This window comes from Pinus tabuliformis, chromosome 4_2, assembly GCF_031772625.1.
Source record: "Pinus tabuliformis cultivar Carrire ecotype Pingquan chromosome 4_2, CPIR1, whole genome shotgun sequence".
Taxonomy (NCBI): domain Eukaryota; kingdom Viridiplantae; phylum Streptophyta; class Pinopsida; order Pinales; family Pinaceae; genus Pinus; species Pinus tabuliformis.
In genome coordinates, this window is record NC_142304.1 from 821,446,270 (window position 1) to 821,468,503 (window position 22,234).

A 22,234-nucleotide genomic window follows, 5' to 3' on the forward strand; every position below is an offset into this window, starting at 1 on the left:
TAAATACATAAGCCTGAAAAGAAATATTTTTGATGTAGTATAGGCTACCTTTATAAACAACAAAGAAAGGTCTTTTCTCTTTTTAAATTGAAAATAATCGTCCCACTATCATGCTCGACACCCTACCTCAAGTTCAACTTCATATTAGCATCCGTAATGTCTTTTCCAACTTGTGTCCTCTAACATTCCTTGATTTTCCTTTTCTCTAAAATAATCAGATTTGTTTCTACCACAGACCTACTTGTGTAGAATTAATGACACCATAAGAGGTTTCCTACATGTGTAGACCAAGCTAAATTGCATAGAAAAATCCCATTCAATTTGTTCTAAAACATCATATACAATAAGCATAGAGGATCTAATGAATTATATATGCATGGAATGAATATAAAAAACACAAGCCCGAAGTGTGCCTTGAAGGTATACCACATTTCCTTTGCACTTTTTGTTGTCTTTGGTGAGATGATCCAAATATGGTTCAACATATAGGGTGATCAGCCCTAAATCTTCATCCTTGATCATAGTATAGGTCCCTATGTCATTTTCACCATGAAAACCTTATGATCATGCCACTAATTGCTAGGGTTTGATGCATCTATCTTTTTAAGAGTGGTCGAAGAGGGCCGATATTCTTTGAGGAATCCAGATTAGGAATCCAAGATAAGAATAGTCCTAAAAGGGCATACCTTGTGAAAATATAGATGGGGTATGTGCCTTGTAGAGGTAGTGGTAGTGTGGTATCACACATAAATCATTCCAGCATAATGCTCTTGAATGAAGTAAAGCTTGTCTAGTTAGGCCTCAGAGACAGTGTTGTTCATAATGATGATGGTTATAGTTGGCTTATCAATCTAACTCTTCCTATGAGAACTATTCAGTTTGAGAATGACATTGTACTGGTTGTAATATTATGAATACCTCCCTAGTTAAGAGGGAGTGCTGGAAATGTAACTAGTTTCGGTCTTCATAATTGTTGTTGTACTCATTTCGATATGTATCTTATGTACCAAACAAAAGAAGAAAGCAAAAAATTATTATTTTAAAGCATGGGTTTCATGCTCATTATTGATGGTCTTCTAGGAAAAAGCATGTTCTTCATGCTTCTAGGGTTTGTTATGTTATAATATATATTGATATGAGTCAAGAGAGTCAACATCATGTTTATAAGACCCTTCCAGGCAAAATGTATCTTATAAAAAGAATTTATTTTGAGTCTAGAAAGCCCTAGAAGCCTCCTAGCCCAAGTTGGCCCTTGCAGAGACAAGTTAGCCTAAAGAGGGGTATTCAACCCTCACATAAACACATAAATAATATTTTTACCTTATTCACTCACTGATTCAATTTGCAGTAGAAGAATTTGATCTGAAGTGCAAAGTTGAGGAAGAATGACAAGAAAATCAAGAAGAAATAAAGCAACAACTGGAAGAAGGAAAAATCAAAGTTTTCCCTAGTTCTTCCTCACACATGTGAAGTAGCAGTGGAGTTATAGGGGTCAAATTTGCAAGGTCTAAAATTCTAAAGTTGTGTAGCTACAAGTTCACAAACAAGTGTTAAGGGTAAAGGAAAATCTAAAGTAATAAGCTACCATATTGCATTTTCCAACACAAGGTTCATAGAAAGTATCTCCAAGGCTCTTCATGACTTTACAAGGAATACTTCAAAAAAATCTTCAATGATTGCTACAACAAAGTTGCTCCAGATATGTTCTCAACAAGCTTCAACAATGCTACAAAAGAATATTCTGCAATGTTGTCTCAATAAGTCTTCAAGAATGCTTCAACAAAAGTTGCTCCAAGGAATGTTTTCAATAGTCTTCAACAAGAGTCTCAAATCTGCTTCCAAGGCTTAAAGATGTTCCAATTATTGTCCTCAACTACAACCCAAGAACGAATCCCAAACTCTGTTATAGTCGCAATAACATTCACATAAAAAAAATATACTACAATCAATATTTCAGACAAATCCAATGACTACCTTGGAAATCAACTTTAAGGAGGTTATAAGATTTGCTTTCAAAAGGTCTTCAAGATGCTCCAAACAAAACTTGAACAATGCTTCAAAAATGGCTCTCTATTGCAACAAATCTCCAATAAATGTCCCAAAAAGTCAACAGGTCTTCAAAGAATCCTTTTAACAACTCCCAATACAGATGCTTACGAATTGCTCCAATTTTACTTCACAAGTATTGTTACAGGATTGCCTTCAAAGACTACTCCAAGGATGACTAAAGATTTCCAAGGTAGGTCAATTTTAGGTCTAAACAGTCACTAAATCACAAGTTTGAATGCTTCAAGACTGATGCTTTGTTTTGTGATGTTATAGGTCTAATCCAAGCAGGTACAAGTGGGTCCAAGCTATGCAACAAATGCTACAAGTTCAAAATTTGAAAAATACAAAATTTTATGTTCCAAAAAAACACTGAAAACTAAGAAATCTTATGCTCCAAAGCTCGTCCTTTAGCTCCTTAACTTCTTTGAATTGTGAATCCTATCCTCGGATGTGAGTTGCTTCTTATCTTCTTGGACGAGTTCAATGGCTGAAATGAAGTCCAACTTGTATTTATACTTGTTTTTCCCTATATGAAGGGAGATGTCTCTTGGTTTAAGGGGCCGACATGACCATTTGAGCCGACCTAACCAGGTTTATAAATTTTAATTAAAAATTGCAAAGACAACAGATCCTCCAAATCCTCTCTTTGTTTCCTGTGTAGCAATACTTCTACTAATACTATCCTTTGTCAACATTTGATCATTCCAGGACAACAATCTTCAAAGGACTATAAGACACTGATATTGGTCCTTGATTCATTTATATGGATCTAGATCTTCTTATTGGTATAAACTAAGTTTTTGAGTTGTAAATACATAAGCCTGAAAAGAAATATTTTTGATGTAGTATAGGCTACCCTTATAAACAACAAAGAAAGGTCTTTTCTCTTTTTAAATTGAAAATAATCGTCCCACTATCATGCTCGACACCCTACCTCAAGTTCAACTTCATATTAGCATCCGTAATGTCGTTTCCAACTTGTGTCCTCTAACATTCCTTGATTTTCCTTTTCTCTAAAATAATCAGATTTGTTTCTACCACAGACCTACTTGTGTAGAATTAATGACACCATAAGGAGTTTCCTACATGTGTAGACCAAGCTAAATTGCATAGAAAAATCCCATTCAATTTGTTCTAAAACATCATATACAATAAGCATAGAGGATCTAATGAATTATAGATGCATGGAATGAATATAAAAAACACAAGCCCGAAGTGTGCCTTGAAGGTATACCACATTTCCTTTGCACTTTTTGTTGTCTTTGGTGAGATGATCCAAATATGGTTCAACATATAGGGTGATCAGCCCTAAATCTTCATCCTTGATCATAGTATAGGTCCCTTTGTCATTTTCACCATGAAAACCTTATGATCATGCCACTAATTGCTAGGGTTTGATGCATCTATCTTTTTCCATGCACCTAGGGTTTCATCACCATCAACATATACTCCATTTAGAGCACATTAGAGTTTGTTTCAACTAGGGCTTACTTCAACAATGCTAGAGCTTGACATCAATGACAACCTTATCCAACAATCTCCCCCTTTGTCATTGATGGCAATACTCTCCCACTTTTAGTATTCTCTCCCCCTTTGACATCAATGGAAAAAATTTCCTCATATGTTGCTCCCCCTTTCATCATGCTTCTCCCACTTTCATCATGCTACTCTCCATATCTTCATGCTTCTCTTTTTATGTATTGATTCTTCTTGCTCTATTTTTACCAAGACAAATATCACTACTTTCTAGTGCATTTGTGTGGAAGACATCTCAACATAGCCAAACATGGAGATCACCTTCTCCTTTGCACCTTCAACTTTGTGGCCTCCATTTTCATGACTAAATGATGTGCCATTGTTTAGCTGATGATGTGAACTGTTACCTTTTCAGATAAACTTATACCCAATATTTCACTAGAAACACTAGGTGTTGGTAGCATATTATTTCCAATTACCCTACATGAGGTCTCTTCTATTATCCTTTCGAGATTTTGAAAATAGTTAGTAGTTGCATGAGTGTGTTTATGTTGTACAGGAGCAGTTAATATGCTTCCACTAACAATACTTGACCTTGCATTGCCCATCAATTCTGATTAATCATTATTATTTTTTTTATGACCAAAAGATGATCCCTACCAATATCTTCTATCTATGAGAATTAGTTGAACCTATATTATTTTCTCTTGATGCTAGAGCAGGTTCCATCATTTCCCATGCCTGTATTGGGTATGGATTATACAATTTCATCAATCCATCTCTGACACCAAATCTGTCAAAGGATGAGCTAGGTGAAAACTGCTAAAAGCCTCTTTTTGGTGCAGATAAACCATGGATTTTCTTTGCCTCAATTTTTCTTGTCCATCTCTATTGCAGCAGAGATTCACCAAAAAAGCTTCAGTTATATTGGATTTTCTCTCATGTCTTTCTCTATCTCTTCCACTATCATTGTTACAAGTGTCATCTAGATGAAAGAATCTATCATTACGTCTGTCTAGGCCATGGCTTCTTTCCTTTCTAAAGTTGTGCATAAAATGTTGGTTATGCATTTTGTTAGGTGAAAATTTCCTCGTCTCTTTTACAGAACCAAAACCATCTGTGCCACAAAAAGTTTTTGTTATATCTTGTCTGCTTTTTGTCCTTTCTTTACCTTTACTGGACCATCTACCAACACTGTCAGCAATAGTCTCTGAATGAAGATATTTGCAAGATGATCCCTTATAACACTTGCCCTTGGAATATTCATTCTTGAGGATAGATTAACAATTTAGGACAAAGTCCTTTTCTGGTACTTTTGGTTCCTCATGTTTCCTTCTCCAAACTCCTTATCTCTTCTAGAGCACCCACAAGTTTTGCCTTGAGGTCTACTTCAACTACTACTTCAAAATTCTCTTCATCATCATCCTCTTTTATGCAATTGGTGCCTTCATCTACCTTCTTTGACTCTTGATTATCTTTGTGCTCTGGATCTGGTATAGTTGACACAAAAGCAGATTCTTATGTATAAAGATTTTGTATCCTTTCCCAAACACTTTTGGTTGAGGAGAATTGACCTATCTTATCTTTTACTAGATCTGATTGACTTCTCATAATTTCCTTCATAACTTTTGTATCGAATTTATTTGACTCTTCTAAACTTCTCGGAGTCACTGATGTGAAAATTTCTAAACATAAATTCTATTACTGCAGCAACTGATTTATTTTACCTACTTATTTTCCAATAAGTTATTTACGAAATCCCTTCAGTAAATATTAAAATAAATTCTACTATAGATATCACACCCTTATACAGAAACAAATACATGCACAAGAATAAATCACATAGACACAGTTATTTTGGACAATTTTCCTCGAAAAACCCAATGCGGGAAAACGATGCAACAGAGGAGGGTTTTATTAATCAAATTTCTTGAGTACAACTAGGGTGCCAACTAGCCTACCCAATACCACAAAAATCCTCCAGAGATTCCCCTAAGCTCAGTGTCAGCCCAACTAGTCTCTACGCAGCTCTTAGACCCTCTGGGCCAGCACTCTGGCTCACTGCATTAGCACTCTGCCTCTTTGCATCACCCACGCAGGCCCTCTAGCTACTGCGCAATCCATCTGCCTTTGCGTCTTTATGACTGGCTCTGCATCTGCCTTTCTGATCTCTACGTTGGTCCTCAGGCACTATCCCTGCCTCTCTACTGTGTACCCACTTCCTCTCACTACAATCCAAACCACTAGTTCGAATTTCTTAGCAAGCCCCGCTCCAAAAATCAAACTGACTAGTTTCCCTCAGTATGTCTCCAACCAAGCCTCAAGTCTTCTCTTATACTTTTCCTATTGATGAATCAATGGCCGAGATTAAGTCCATAATCAACTGTTAAGATTAAAATAGACTTGATCCTTATCTCTTAGAAGCTTCTCATCCTTATCGTTATTAATACCCATTAATATTTTTATTTTCCTAAGTTGAGACTTAGGAAATCATTAAAAATATTAATTATTTTAATAACTCCTCATCCGGATGGAATTTTCCAAAAATATTTCTAAGTCTTGGGTATCTCATGTGCTTTAGCCTCTCCACCAATTTTCATGGCTATATCACATCCGATGCTACCCCAAATCAACACTCCCTCTTAGCAAGGAATGTGTTATAGTAATGCTCCACCAATAAACATCACCCTGATCATCCTACCCTGGTACTTGTGTTGATGCTTGGCCTGCTACCCAACATCCTCTGCATTGCTGCCTCCTATACTACTACCCATGGCTCTACCACTACCACTGTTACATCTGTATTGCATCTCCCTCTGCATCCATGCTACTACTAGTCCTTCTTCCCAACACTACATCTGCACTACAACTATCTCTCAAATGCTGCATCATGCTACTCATAGCACTGCAACACCTGATACCTATCCATTTCTGCTACTCAAATGGATTCTATACCATCCACATATTCTCCCTGAAATAAGCGAACTTGGTTCTTCCAAGGGCCTTGGTAAGGATGTCTGCCACCTATTCTCCTGCAAGAGTGTAGCTCAACTGCACAGCTCCTCGTTGGACACAGTCTCTGACAAAGTGACACTGAATATCAATGTTCTTTGACCGATCATGAAATACTATATTCTCAAAGAGCTTGATGCAACTCTGATTATCACACATGATCCTGGTCGCTTCCATCCTTCTTCTAATTAGGTTTACATGCAATTTTCTAATCCATATGGCTTCGCATGAAGGTGTGCTAGCGGCCATATATTCTTCTTCGGATGAGCTCAGAGCTACGGATTTATGTTTCCTACTACACCAGGAGTTCATCCCCGATCCAATGTTGAAACAGTACCCAGAGGTACTTTTCTGATCTACTAAACTTCCAGCCCAATCTACATCAGTAAACCCACTCAGTCTGATATCATTGCTTCTGGTGTATAAGAGTCCATACTCGATTGTTCCCTATATATATCTGAGAACATGTTTGGATGCTACCCAGTGCACCCTCTTTGGTTCCACCATGAACTGACCGAGGATGTTGACAACATAACATATTTCTGGCCTGGTATTGACCAGATACATCAAGGACCCTATGAGCTACCTGCATAAGGTGGGATCAACATTCTTGTCTTTTGATGCATCAATTTTCTTCCAGTTGGTGATCATTGGAGTATTCATAGGCCTACAGTCCTGCATCTTGAATCTCTTCAAAATTTCTGTAGCATATCTCCCTTGTCCAAGGAAGATCTCCCCCTTCTACTGCCAAACTTCCAACCCCAGGATATAATGCATCTGTCCCAAATCCTTCATGTTGAATTCTATGGCTATATTCTTCTTGTAGTCTTCGATGAGCCTAGATGATACTGTCAAGAAGAGATCATCCACATATAATACTAGGATTAGAGGCTCATTCTCTACAACTAGATAGTAGATATTTGGATCTGCGTCACTCTTGACGAACCCCATCTTCTGCAAGTAGCCACCAATTCAACCATACCATGCTCTAGGTACTTGTTTGAGCCCATATAAGGCTTTCTTCAATCTACATACATGAGATTTCTTTTCATGTGTCTCAAATCCTTCTGGTTGTTCAATGTATACTTCCTATTCTATCACTTTATTCAAGAATGTCATTTTGACATCCATATGATGAATCTCCCACCCCATCTGTGCTGCAAGAGATATCACAGTTCTAATAGTTGTATACCTGACTACTAGGGCGAAGGTATCTTCATAGTTTATTCCCTCCTTCTAAGCATACCCCTTAGCCACAAACTTGGCTTTTTATTTTTCCACACTGCCATTTGCAGTGTATTTGATCTTGTAGATCCATCCCGAACCTACCACTGATCTGTCTTGAGGCCTGGGCACTACTTCCCAGACATCATTCACCATTATAGAGTTGTATTCCTCTACCATCGCATCCATCCAAACTTGATGTTGAGTTGCCTCCTAAAAACTGGAAGGTTCCCCATCCTGAGCTACTAAGGCCTTATATATATCGACTATCTTTGCTCCCTTTTATTGTTCCTGGGTGCACCAATGAAATCTTCTACATCTTGCAAAATCTGTCGAATTTCCTGGTTGCATATGTTAGCTCTTCCTCTTCCTGTGATTCCTCCTGTTCTGAAGGAGAATTCTTGGTACTGGCTTCTACTGGTTGAAGTGGTTTGACCAATGACTCATTTTTGGCTCCTCCTTGGAAGGCATTTCTCGAGATTTTCTGAAGGCCCTATCTTTCATGAACTTCACATCTTGTCGAACTACTGCCTTCCTGCTCCCTGGAAGATAGACTCTATATATATTAGCATTCTTGCTATATCCCACTACATATCCTTTCTCTATAGTTTGATCTAACTTCTTCCTCTTCTCCTTGGGTATACAGAAATATGCTAAACTCCCAAATATCCTAAAATGACTAACTTCAGGTGTCTTCCCAGTGAAGATTTTCTGTGGAGTAATCTTGCCAAATGCCCTATGAGGAGTTCTATTCTAGACATAGACTGTTGTGCCACATGCTTCTGCCCATAGGAATATTGGCATATCCTGATCATACATCATAGCCCTAGCAACTTCCACGATAGTCCTATTCTTCCTTTTTGCTACTCAATTCTGCTCCGGATTGTAAGGAGCTATCCACTCTCTTCTGATGACCTCCCTAGCGCAAAAATTGCTGAAGTCCTTGTCGACATATTCTCCACCATTGTCTGAGCACAATAATTTTATTTTATTTCCAGTCATATTCTCCACTAGATCTTTGAACTCTTTGAATCGACAGAAAACCTCGTCATTGGTTTTCAGAAAATAAATCCAAGTTTTCCTGGAATGGTCATCGATGAAGGTGATGAAGTATTCTGCACCACTAAGAGCTTTTGTGGACATCAATCCATAGATATCTGAGTGTATCAATCCTAGTACACTCTTGGCCTTGTTTTTACTTCTAGGAAACACTGCTTTGACATACTTGCCTAGAGAACATCCTCTGCATACATCATCTCATTATGTAGTAAGATCTAGAACTCTTACCACAATTTTCTTGAGAATTCTCAGAGCCCCATGGTGCAAATGTCCCATACTTATATTCCATAGTTCATTCAAATCCTTTTCTCCATTGCTTCCTATCAGTGACATTGGTGATTCTAGCTACAACCTGTTGTTTTTTATTTTGATCTGTACTTTCTTTTTCCAGCTCGGGTGTTTGACGTATACTTTCTCCTTAATGAAGAGAACATCATAGCCCTTTATTTGAAGTTGTGATACGGAAATTAAGTTCATCCCCAGTCCTAGCACATGCAACACATTGGTAGCTTGGAACCGCTCTCATGTTTTTGTTTGAAAAACTATGATACCCTTCCCTATTGGAGTACACTTTGCCTTATTCCCCATGACAATCTGAAAATTCATTCTTTCCTCCTGATAATCTGAGAAACATTCCCGAATTCCTGCCATATGCCAGGAGGCTTCACTGTCTATATACCATACCCCTGATGTAGAGATTGCTACACAAGCAACTTCTTCTTCCAATATGGAATCTAACATAGAGAAATCAAAATTTCTCTCTCTTTTGCAATTTTCTGAAAATTTGCACGAGTCTCCTAACGTAGATGCCTCTGCATCACGATCTTGACCCATAATTGATTTTCCCTTCCTGTCTCTAATTCTTTCCTCTGATACCATGTGAAAATTTCTAAACAGAAATTCTATTACTGCAACAACTGATTTATTTTACCTACTTATTTTCCAATAAGTTATTTACGAAATCCCTTCAGTAAATATTAAAATAAATTATACTACAGATATCACACCATTATACAAAAAAATTATGTGATGCTACAGGGTTAATACAAGAAGGTACAGGTGGGTCCAAGCTGCTACAAGTGGGTCTGAGCTATGCAACAAATGCTACAGGTCTGAAATCTAAAAAGTACAGAATTTTCTATTCCAAAAAAACCGCAAAAGCCAAGAAATCTTCTGCTCAAAATCTCATCCTTTAACTCCTTAACTTCTTTGAATTGTGAATCCAATCTTCGGATGCAAGTTGCTTCTTATCATCTCGGACGAGTTCGATGGCTGAAATGAAAAAGTCCAACTTATATTTATACTTCTTTTGCCTTATAGGAAGAGACACATCTCTTGGTTTAAGGGACCGACATGACCATTTAGCCGACCTAACCATGTTTATAAATTTTAATTAAAAATTGCAAAGACAATGGATCCTCCAAATCCTCTTTTTGTTTCCTGTGTAGCAATAATTATGCTAATATTATCCTTTATCAACATCTGATTATTCAAGGACTGTTAGACTCCGTCTTGTATGTCAAATGTGAGATTGATTCTTCTTCAAAACCCTGTTTTGAAGAAGAAATCATTAAATGTGTTTTTTAGAATATGTATCAAATTCTCCAGCTCTTCAAAAGGCAGCAGCTTCCTCAGCTCCTATCTCTGCAAAAACACAAACAGAAGAAAACAAAACATCATCAGCAATCAGAGGCAAAGCAAGTTACAAGCTATTTGGAGAGGTCTCACTGGAAATCCCAAACAAACTTCATTGTCACAGCTATTGAATCAAATGATTGTGTTAGCGCTGGGAATGCCCTGCGTCTTATTGATCAGAGGAATGTGATCCGAGGTGATTTTGTGCTTGTTAGTAGTGACACTGTGAGTAATATGTCTTTGAGGCAAGAGTTCATTCTGAGCAGCATGCATACAAGCCTCCATTGATAATTTCTTGCAATCTAGAAGCCGGCATATACTTTCGCTTTTACTAAGCTCAGGGTGTTCCTTAAGGTATATATCAATCGCTCTGTACAAATCATCATGAACTGGGCGTGCGAAATCGGGTATAGCTTCTGCAAAAATGGTGAATCTTGAAATTAATAGATTTGCATCTCGAGCAATCTCTGCCAAATATGCATCAATCAGCTTTGCAACTTTAAGCTTTGAGCTGTGTGCTGCAGAAGATGATCTTCTGCTCTCTACAAAGTCCAGGCTGAGACAGAGAAGGAAGTGGGGTTAAACAAGGGTGTATCTGACAAGCAAATCAGGTTAAAAATATTTTCTCCAAATGTCCTCAATATAACATTGGTCGACTTACCTGGGATAACAAGGGTTCCAGTCGGTGATCAACCTTCAGATATAGAGGCTAGAATCAGAAACAAGGGTGTATCTGACAAGCAAATCAGGTTAAAAATATTTTCTCCAAATGTCCTCAATATAACATTGGTCGACTTACCTGGGATAACAAGGGTTCCAGTGGGTGATCAACCTTCAGATATAGAGGCTAGAATCAGAACAATGATTCTATCATGCATTAAGCACGAGACGTGCATCATCCTAGCTGTTTCTCCTGCAAACTCTGATTTGTCAAATTCAGATGCGTTTCAGATGGCAAGAATGGCTGACCCAGATGGATCTCGAACCATCGGTGTGATAACAAAGCTCGATATTATGGACAGAGGAACTGATGCTCGTAACTTCCTTCTTGGAAATGTTGTCCCCCTTCGACTTGACGATATAGGGATTGTAAATCGCAGTCAAGAGGATATTATTGCAAACAAAAGCATTCGAGATGCACTGGCTTATGAAGAAGAATTTTTCCGCAGTCGGCCAGTGTATCACAGTTTAGCTGATCGATGCGGTGTTCCCCAGTTAGCAAAGAAGTTGAATCAGATTTTAGTACAGCATATCAAGGCAATCTTACCAGAATTGAAAGCTCGAATAAATAGCCAAATGGTTAGTGTTGTGAAGGAACTTTCTTCCTATGGCGAGACCATAGATTCCAAACATTTAATTCAATTGTGGATGGTAAAAGTGAAGAGATGGCAACAACAGAGTTGTATGGAGGAGCAAGGATTCATTATATATTTCAGTCTATTTTTGTTAAGTGCTTAGATGAAGTTGATCCTTGTGATGATATCACTGATGAAGATATCCGAATGGCTATTCAAAATGCTACTGGCCCAAAAAATGCTTTGTTCGTTCCCGAGGTTCCTTTCGAAGTTCTAGTAAGAAGGCACATTTTTCGTTTATTAGATCCAAGCCTTCAATGTGCTCGTTTTATTTATGATGAGTTGGTAAAGATAGCTCATCAATGTGAAACAGTCGAGCTACAACGGTTTCCTGCTTTAATGTAAGAAGTTGTAGGGATCTTTTTACAGGAAGGCCTGGCTCCTGCGGAGAGTATGATTGAAAATCTTATTGCCATGGAGATGGACTATATCAACACTTCGCATCCATCATTTATGGGTGGCAGAATTTCCTTTATCAAAGGACAGTTGACTCATTTGTAGGCTACGACTACATGACATTTCCAAGTTTTATGAAGAATCATTAGATTGAGAGATTCTATGAGTATTTTCAGGCAGATAAGAGCATTCAACGAATACAACTGGCATAATATGCACAATTGTGAAATTGTTAAAGATTTCAAACAGAAAGCGAAGGTGAAAAGTAAAGGATCAAACACCACGAAGACATCGACCACAACAGAAAAATAGGAACCGATCTCCTACTAAGGACTTCAGTTAATGTTTCAACAGGATCTGCGCTCCAGTTTTTCGACCATCAGAGGATTTTTAGAGGGACGCTGTTTTATTTTAGAATAGAGGAAACGCTCTTTTCTATTTTTATAACTACAGGTGAAATAGCGCCCCTGTTTTGGGGTCGATTTGTTTTTCCCCTAGCATAGTTTATTTAATGTATTAAAAAATCATTTGAAAGAGGGAAGAAGAGAGAGAGTTCTGAGCGCTGGTGGAGGAGAGAGAACAGAGCTTCATTGTACAGATTTTGACAGAGATTTTAATTAAAAAATGCAACTCTGACCCCTGAGATTCCTGTGGTATGAGATTTAACATTTGTGTCTTCTTTTGTTTCATATGTAGCCTGTTATGTGTTCATGTCATTTCATGATCGTTTCCATTTGAACAAATGAAGTGTTAAGGTAGAATTCATAATTTATATGCTATGCCTTTAAGTTTGTTCATATTTAATGTTTTCTTCTGTTTGACAAGGATTCATCCTCTATGCCCTTGTCAGCTCCTCAGCAGTCTTGCCATTCCATTTAATCTCAATTTGATGTTAAACTTTCTTGCCTACCTTGCCTCAGGAGATAATCTGTGTTTTTGATTATATTTCTCTGTTCAAGCTGTTTCTTTGCCCCATGTAGCCCAGAAAAGCCCCATCATTTATTAAAAACCCCTTTTTTAATAAATTTACTAGCCTAAAATCAGTATTCATATCGGTCATCTCATCCCTTTGAAGACCTTTTGCCGAGATAGACCCAGAGAGAGCCCTCTCCTGTCCTCGTAGGGCTAGCTACGAGGCTAAGTGGTTTGATGTTGCCTTGGATTTTGCCTTTTTCAGCCTGAGGAAGATTCGAGCGCTAACAAGGACAACATTCTTCAAAGGACTGTAGGACACTAATATTGGTCCTTGATTCATTTATATGGATCTAGATATTATTATTGGTATAATTTGGACGTTTTTTTTAATTATAAATCAATAAGCCCATTGAGAACAATTTTTGATGTAGTATAGGCTACCCTTATAAACAACAAAGGTAAGTCTTTTCTCTTTTTAACTTGAAAATAATCATCCCACTGTCATGCTCACCACCCTGCCTCTATTTCACCTTCAGATTAGCATCTATAATGTCGTTTCCAACTTGTATTCTTCAATCTTCCTTGATTTTCACTTTGTTTCTACCACAAACTTGCTTGTGAAGAATTAATGACACCATAGGAATTCCCCTACATGTAAACCAAGCTAAATTGCATAGAAAAATCCCATTTAATTCATTCTAAAACATCATATATAATAAGCATAGAGGATCTAATGAACTATAGATGCATGGGATGAATATAAAAAAAGCGAACCCAAAGTGTGTCTTAAAGGTATACCAGATTTCCTTTGCACTTTTTGTTGTCTTTGGTGAGATGAATCAAATCTGGTTCAACATACAGGGTGATTAGCCCTAAAGCTTCATCCTTGATCATAGCATAGATCCCTTTGCCATTTTCACCATGACAACCTTATGATCATGCCACTAATTGCTAGGGCTTGATGCATAGGGATTTTTCCATGCACCTAGGGTTTCATCACCATAAGCATATACTTCTTCAACTAGGGCTTGCTTCAACAATGCTAGAGCTTGACATTAATGACATAAATGACAAACTTATCCAACATCCCTCTTTACTTTTTTCCAGTACTAGGACCAGAGATGCCTAGCCCTTTTTATTAGGGAGATATTTACATAGAAATATCAACTCTTGCACACTTCGACTCATCCTAAGGTTTCTATAACTATTACCTTGACTTCTAGGTTGTCTCATTCGGTCAAAATAATAAACAATAGGGAGAGTCTCATTTTGCAGTAGATGGGAGAATATTCAGACCTCGAGACTTTTTGTAACACCCCTCTGATTCGTGATAGACAGATACATTAGAGATCGGCTCATAAATTCAGCACCATGCTTCAGTTGACCTATCCTTGAAGATTCATAGGGAATGGCTCAAGGAAAAAATAGTGTAGGGTGTCTGCCACCTTCCATACCTCCTCCCAGACACAACACAATAGATAGAGAATGATCAAGAGATTCTTCCTTTTGGCCTCAGATGTTAGGAGTATAAATCATTCATCTACTTCCCCTAGGATCATGCAGTATGGTTCTGGAGGACCCAGACAGTGAGAGATTACCCTACTCACCTCCCTTACCATCAGCTATCAAATTCCAAAGAAGCTAACCCCATAGGTTTCATATTTAACCCCCCCCTCCCTTCTTTGGAGTTGCACAGTCGAACAACAAACATAATTTGCATTTCTCTTTTTTTATCATCTCATATGATTTGATACATTCCCTATTTTTACTTTTATTTCATGTTAGCCCTATTTTTGTCATAACTTAATCCTATTACCTTTGGAGTTACAATGGAGTTGCATTTTTACTCCCATATGTCATGTATTTACACTAGATATATCCTTTATGTTGGGAATCACGATTGTCGTTAGACCAAAACCCGCAGGTGTTAGTCAATGTTCGCATCGCCAAAGATAAGGATCCACGAGAGGCGGTTAGTCCATGTCGCAAAACACATAGGGAGAGTTGGTTTATCCAATGTCCAACAATATCCCGCCCAACACGAGTCGGATGTGTATCGAACTCGTGACCTACGATTTAATACAATTTTTTGGGAATCACGATTACCGTTAGAAAAAAACCCACAGGTGTTAATCAAGGATCGCATCACCAGAGATAAGGATCCACGAAAGGTAGTTAGTCCATGTCATGAAACACACTAGGAGCATTGGTTTATCCAATGTCCAACAATTTAGTCCCAGTGACCTACTTTTATGGTCACCCGAGGACATTAATAAAATTTCATTTCATTTCTACCTCATACTCAAAGCAAAAATCCCACGTTTTTGATTCAATTGTTCAAGTTCAACGCCTCTTCCCATTCTGTTTCACTATCCAACAATACAAATACATGCATCCCTTCACAGTCCTTAAGACATTTGAAAACCTATAGCAAAACCATTTCGTCGCAGTGGGGTGACAAAATTGCAAACTACTTTTTCGTTTCTTGTTTCGACATCAATGAAGCCTAAAATATGATCCTCATGAGGAAATTCAATATCAAAACCAAAAGGTAACAAGAAAACCAACAAGGAATTATATGGTTTTCATTTATGTAATTTTTTCCTCCGAGAGTGCATCAACATGAAATCTATCTCACAGGGCATGAGGGTTCATTCCCACATTGTCAAAATCTATTTTGAAGAAGACGTGTTTTTCCAAAACAACCTAATTAACATGTAAGCCAAAGGTGGTAGTGTTGAGAAGGCACACAAACTGTTTGATAAAATGCATGAGCGAAATGTCTATTCTAGGACACTGATGATCGATGAATATGTTCACTAGGGACATTATGAAGAAGCCCTAAAACTCTTTTCCTGAATGAAACAAGAAGAAGCTATGTTGTTTAATTAGTCCACGATAGTTAGCGTGGTTTGGGCTTGTGCTGAAATAACAGGGTTGCAATTTGGTAAATTAGTGCATGCCCATGTAATAAAAATTGGCTTTCAATCAGATGTCATCATGGCAACTTCCCTTGTTGATATGTATGCTAAAATTGGGCCCAGCGAAGATGCATGCCAAGCGTTTGACAAAATACCTAAGAAAAACATGTTCTTGTGGAGTGTGATAATTTCATAATATGCTAAGCCTGGATATGGGGAAGAGGTCTTTAAATTATTTAAAGGATTACTCCTTGCATGAGTGAATCCAAACTACTTCACTTTTTCCAACATTCTTAGTGTGGGTTCAGTGCTATATTCTTTAGAACAAGGTAAGCAGGTTCATGCATAGATAATCAAAATTGGCTTTGATTCATATATTTTTGTGGGGAATGCTCTTATTGAAATGTATGCAAAATTGGGTGGCATGGTAGATGAAAAATCATTGTTTAGAAATATGGTTGAACTAGACATGGTCTCATGGAACTCAATGATAGTAGGATATGTTGACAATAGTTGTCAGGTGGATGTTTTCCAACTTGTGGTATAAATTTTTTGGTTTGGTATAAATCCAAACTTGGTGACCTTCACCAGTGTTCTGAAGACATGTGCCAGACTACAATCAGGGAAAAATGGTGAGGGTCCATATATACATTATTAAAATGGGCTTGGAAACAAATATTTTCATGGGTAGTGCCCTTGTTGATATGTAATAACACTAAATATGCAATCAAGCTACTTGAAAAAATTCCTAAACATGATATGGTTTCATGGAATGTAAGGATGGGGGGATTTTGTCACTCTAAAAGTTGCAAGGGGGCACTAGAACCCTATATTGATATGCTATGAGCAAGTATAAAATCAAACCATCCCACCTTTGACAATGTTATCATAGTATGTACCAACAATGGAATAGGGAAATTGTTTCCATTGTCAGATCATCAAAACAAGATTTGAGTCGATTGTAATTTTAGGAAGTGCATTTCTTGACATTTATCCAAAATGTGGGTGAATAGAGGATGCCGAAAAAGTTTTAGAAAAATGATTAATAGAGACCTAAACTTATGGAATGAAATAATCAAAGTGTATGCCAACCATGGGCTTGTGAAGAATGTTTTCCAATTATTCCAGCAGATGGAGCATGCTAGCATGCAAGTGATCCATATTTCCTTCATTGCCCTTCTCTCTACATGTGGCCATGCTAGCCAATTGGATGAAGCTTTCAAATACTTCACTTAATGAGTCATGATTATGGCATTATACTAAGAGTGGAGCTCCATTCATGTATTGGTGCCCTTCTAGGTCATGCAGAGAGCCTAAATGAGGCATGTAACTATATCCATGAAAAGTATTTACAACTGAGTGCAATAATTTGGCAAAGCCTACCGGATGCTTGTAGAGTGTATGGCAATATAGAGTTAGGGGAAAAAGCTGCAAAATATATTCTTGCATTGGAACCACAAGATATCACAACATATGTGTAGTTGTCAAACATTTATGTTGCATCTAGAAAGTAGGAGGATGTAAACAAAATGAGAACAATGAAGGATGTGGGGTTGAAAAAGAAGCTTGGATATAGTTGGATTGAGGTTAAGAACAAAGTGCATATATTTGTGGTAGGAAATAGATCACACCCACAGATAGAGGAGATCTATGCTGAATTGTAGTGACTAACAAGGTTGATGAAGGAAGAAGGGCATGTACCTGATGTACACTTTATGCTGCATGATAAGAAATGACAACAAGTGGAAGCGATCATCACATGATGTGCGATAGGAGTGGCAGGAATCTGCATTATTTTACAAGAGGAAAATGCTTATATTTTTTTGGGCTTGTTGGCAAGTTTTAAAGACCACTAAAGTCTCATCAAAAGCGCACAAGAAGTGCATATGTTGTAATTACCACAATTTTTGCAAGTTCATAAATGAGGTCACTATGAAGGAAACCCTAAGGAGTGATTTTATCCACTTCATTATTTCCTTAACTCTATTTTTTTTTTATCTATGTTGAGATCTAAGTAAAATAAGAATAGTTTGAAGTGCTATTATTCTACTGGTGTCTCTACAAAGGAAGTGGGGGTTTGAGGACTGCTTACTATTTTAATGTATCATGCCAAAGGCTATATCTCCCTAGGGAATTTCTCAAGGACAAGAACCCATACAACAAGTTTGAAGTGGCATGGATATTCTCAAAACTTTTAGGTTGAAGTTACTGTTGAAATCTGATGACTAAAAAAAGTTTCCAACAATCCCAACTCAATTTTAATTTCACCTTATCACTCCCATTCAGTTAAATGCCCTTTCCCATAGACATACTATTGTAGCGTCTACAACCACCCTCCAAAATTTTGGCTTTCACCCAATTTTGGAGCCTCCCTTGAGAGTTTCACTTGATGAATGCACACACTCGGGTTCACTCCGTGAGCTCATGTGAGTCCTTGCATCAACCTTGCTTGTTCATTTCATTCAAGTTTCTGCATGTTTGTGTCTAAGTCATGCTTACGACCATGCTTAGGTTATGCTCAAAGTCTTCACTTCTTATGTGCTTGTTGTGTTCGCTACAAAAGTATCTGTCGCACTAACACACGGAGTCACATTCACTGTCACGCAAGCGTCGTCTCAATCAATGAACGGTCAATTGCGAGTGTCACGCTTGGCACTTTTTAGTCGGTCAGTCATGTTGAACATGTGTGTCTGGATGGTTTGAGTCATTTCGTCATCGATTCATGTGAGTGTGTGTTTGCATGATCACCTATGCATCTTTCAATCGTTCACACACTTAGTCATTTTGGTTGAAGTTCTCACGACCAAACTCCCCTCTAATAGCCGGACCATCACCCCACCCTCGACTCAATCGAATATCAACTAGAACAATGCAGAAGCATCAAGCAAGTGTTTTCAAGCTGCGCTACCTACAAGCAATTCAATCCACTTTCATATTGACCACCCAGACAGTCAGACGCAGAAGTCAACCTGGGACTGACTCCCCTCAAAAATTGCATAGTGGCCACTAACCTTACTCGCTCAGTTGACTGAGGAAATTTTGCAGATATTCCGGACAGACACCAGGTGCCCATCCTTGTATCCCTTAGAAAATTATGCAGTTTTCCCACTCAGTCATCCCAATAGTCGACCGGCTACTCATCCAATAAATTGTGCAGTTTTCATGAGCAGGCCTTCTGTTTCCCAACAGTCTGCTCAGCTCGTAAATTGTGTAGAGATGATCAGCAAGCCGACCTCCTAGCCTCAGTGCAATTTCCTTTACCAGCAACTCCTAGCAGTAGACTGACAGTTACCTCCAGGAATTGTGCAGTTTCTGCTGCCAGTGACCTAGCAGCCAACTGCCAGTTCCCTCTCGGAATTACATAGTTTTGGTTGCCAGTGACCCCAGTAGCCAACTGTCAGTTCCCTCTACGAATTGCGCAGTTTTGGATTCCAGGCTCCTAGGCAGTTCCTCCCAAAAACTACGCAATCTCTACCTGCTGACCCTCGCAGCCCAGCCTGATCCTATAGAAAATTGCGCAAATTTTGCCTTCCAACCCCTATTGCCCGCTCATTCCAAAAACTATGCAGATCCTGCCTACCTTGCCTTCCTGCAACCTGGACTATCCCTCCAAAATTTTGTGCAATTTTTCCTTCCAGCCAACCCAAGCCTCGCAGACAGTCACTTTCGACTTGGATTTCCCATCTTCATCACTCAGTGACTTTTGCGTTGTTTTCATCAGCAATACCTGGAGCCATCATCCCACTTCATAACCTTGTTGCCTCTCTCGGTCACCTGCATCCGAAATGATCATGTGTCATGGTAGACTAGGAGGTTTTGGATTTGATCTCATCTCGTCATGAGTGACTGTAGGTATAGGTACACCAACAAACATGGCAAGACGACGAATGGGATGAACGAAGGGAGCACATGCAGAAGGACAGGTTCACCAACAAATGGATGAATATGCACCTTTCGTGAATAGATGAACTTGTCAAGCCTTCCAACATGCAAGCAAGGAGAAACATGCCTAAGCATCATCAAGCAAACAAAAGAACATCGAAGACTCCACGCACTTTCCCATGCAGAGGTGAATTTGTGATACACCATGAAGACATCCATCACCCAGCAGCACTGTAGCTTGACATTCACTCTAGCAGCAGCACAAATGTCCCAACACTGTCATGTCGAGTCATGTCACCCACATCTCCACTATGGGCTATGTTTTCAATCAATGTAATGTAACATGGAGGTCCAAGAGACCCACTTGTTGTACAAAGAGTCATGTAAAGTCAAAAAGTCATGGAAGTCAAACAGTCATGAGGGTAGTCGAATAGCCACAAGGGGGAATTTTCACCCTTCGCTATAAATACCCCCTCATTTGTACATGCAAAGGACTTTTCACTTCAATTCCTCCCACATAGCCAAGAGAGTCTGTAATATTTTCTTCCAGGAGTAAGTAGTGGCTCCAACGCCCTGCAATCAGGGTTAGTGATGTATGGTGTAACGATGTGTCTTAGAACTTTTTCTTAATTCAGAAGCCTGCTAACAGGCCAACACGTTTTCACACATGTATTGTAATTTTTGTAAGACTAATCTGTCACACTTGTGATGCATGTTGCTTTAACCTGTGTTCTACATCTGAACTATTTCACTTGTTGTAATACATAATCTATTAATGGAAATGTGTTTTATATGTTGTTAACGTTGTCTCGCCTATGTAGACTACTCTCCCAGACACCAGACAGACCTTTCACATAAAACTTGTTGTAACAACCGTTGCACTCGTTCGGACTCATCCGTTGAGTGTTGTACGTGTTATCTTACCTTGTGTGTTGTGACTGCCGCATCCGTGTGGACTACTCCTCTAGAAGTTGTGCATGTCCTATTGTGTTGTGTGTTCCTAACTGAGTTGGGACTTCTCCCAACTGACTTGGGACTCACTCCCACCCTCTCCCTCTACATTGAAAGAACCATTGAAACAAGAGACACTTACACTCACCAGGCAAGCGAACCTCACTTCTTAGAAGACAAAGCAGACCACTCTCCTGTGATGACAAGTAAGAGTTGAGGTAAATCTTTAAGATAATGACAACCGGGCCATCGTACCAGATGGGACTCCTACACCAAACGGTTTGAGGTCTAGTTGGGACTTCATATTGGGGAGATCCCCTGATGTTGGTGGGTCCAACACTGTCAACATTTTGGCGCTAGAAGGAGAGCCAGATGACAAGATGATCCCTTAAATTTGGGTTGAATCTCTTACCCAATGAATTATACATTATTCATGCTCTCGGGGTGTTTCTCTCATTTCTCCCTTAATCAATTATCAATCCCCGATGAGCTTCTCGATCACTTGTCCTTGTTAAAGTTTGACGGCCAGGACAAAGCGTCCGTAACTGAGCACATTTATGATTTTCTTCACTTCTATGAATCTCATGAAATCGATAGTGATGAGCTTGTTTGCATACACTTATTCCTCACCCTTGAAGGTCATGCTAATCGTTGGTGTCATACCCTGCCACCTACTTCCATCCATTCCCTTCTCACTTTGACACAGAGCTCCATCAAGCCTTCGATGAGTGTGACCACCAAGATGTCTATGAAAGAAATTCTTGAGCAGTTTTTGGACCTTTACTTCATGAGCCAAGAGCTGAAATGCTTGGTTCATGTCTCCTAAAATAATGAACTTCCTGATTTCCCTTCTTCCTCAACTCTCGCAGATCACGAGACGCCTCATGTCTCGAAGAGGGTGCCCCCTCGTAGCAACCAAAAAACTAAGAAATCTATGCAGCGGGTCCCCCCTCGCAGTGGTTGCAAAGCTGAGAAATCTGTGCAGCATGTTCCCAATCCATCTACTCAGTTATCTCCTACCCCAACGGAAGAAATTCCAGAATGGTTAGGAAAGCCTATGGCGAAAACTCATCCCTCCATTCCGTAAGAGGACATCATCATTCCTAACCTAAGTCTTGAGTCTAATATGCATCTCTGCCATCCTCCATCATCTATAATCCATGACTCCTTGCACCAAGACCCGCTTAAGCGATCCACTTCACAACCTAGCTGCGTGCACTCTCTTGATTCTCAAGCTGCTAAATCAAGCTGCATTCATGAGCAAGGTAGTCTCATCATACAAGAAAAGGAGCAGGACGGTGAAGACACAATCAATTCCTCTCAAAACATTGAGCTTCCATTCTTGACCAATCATTGATC

At 38.9% G+C, this 22,234-nt stretch overlaps 1 pseudogene; it reads left to right on the forward strand.

Annotated features, from left to right (window-relative positions):
- The window catches only part of LOC149172190 (dynamin-related protein 3A-like), a 151,712-nt pseudogene extending 139,401 nt beyond the window's left edge, over positions 1-12,311 (forward strand).
- The last annotated feature ends 9,923 nt before the right edge of the window (positions 12,312-22,234 follow it).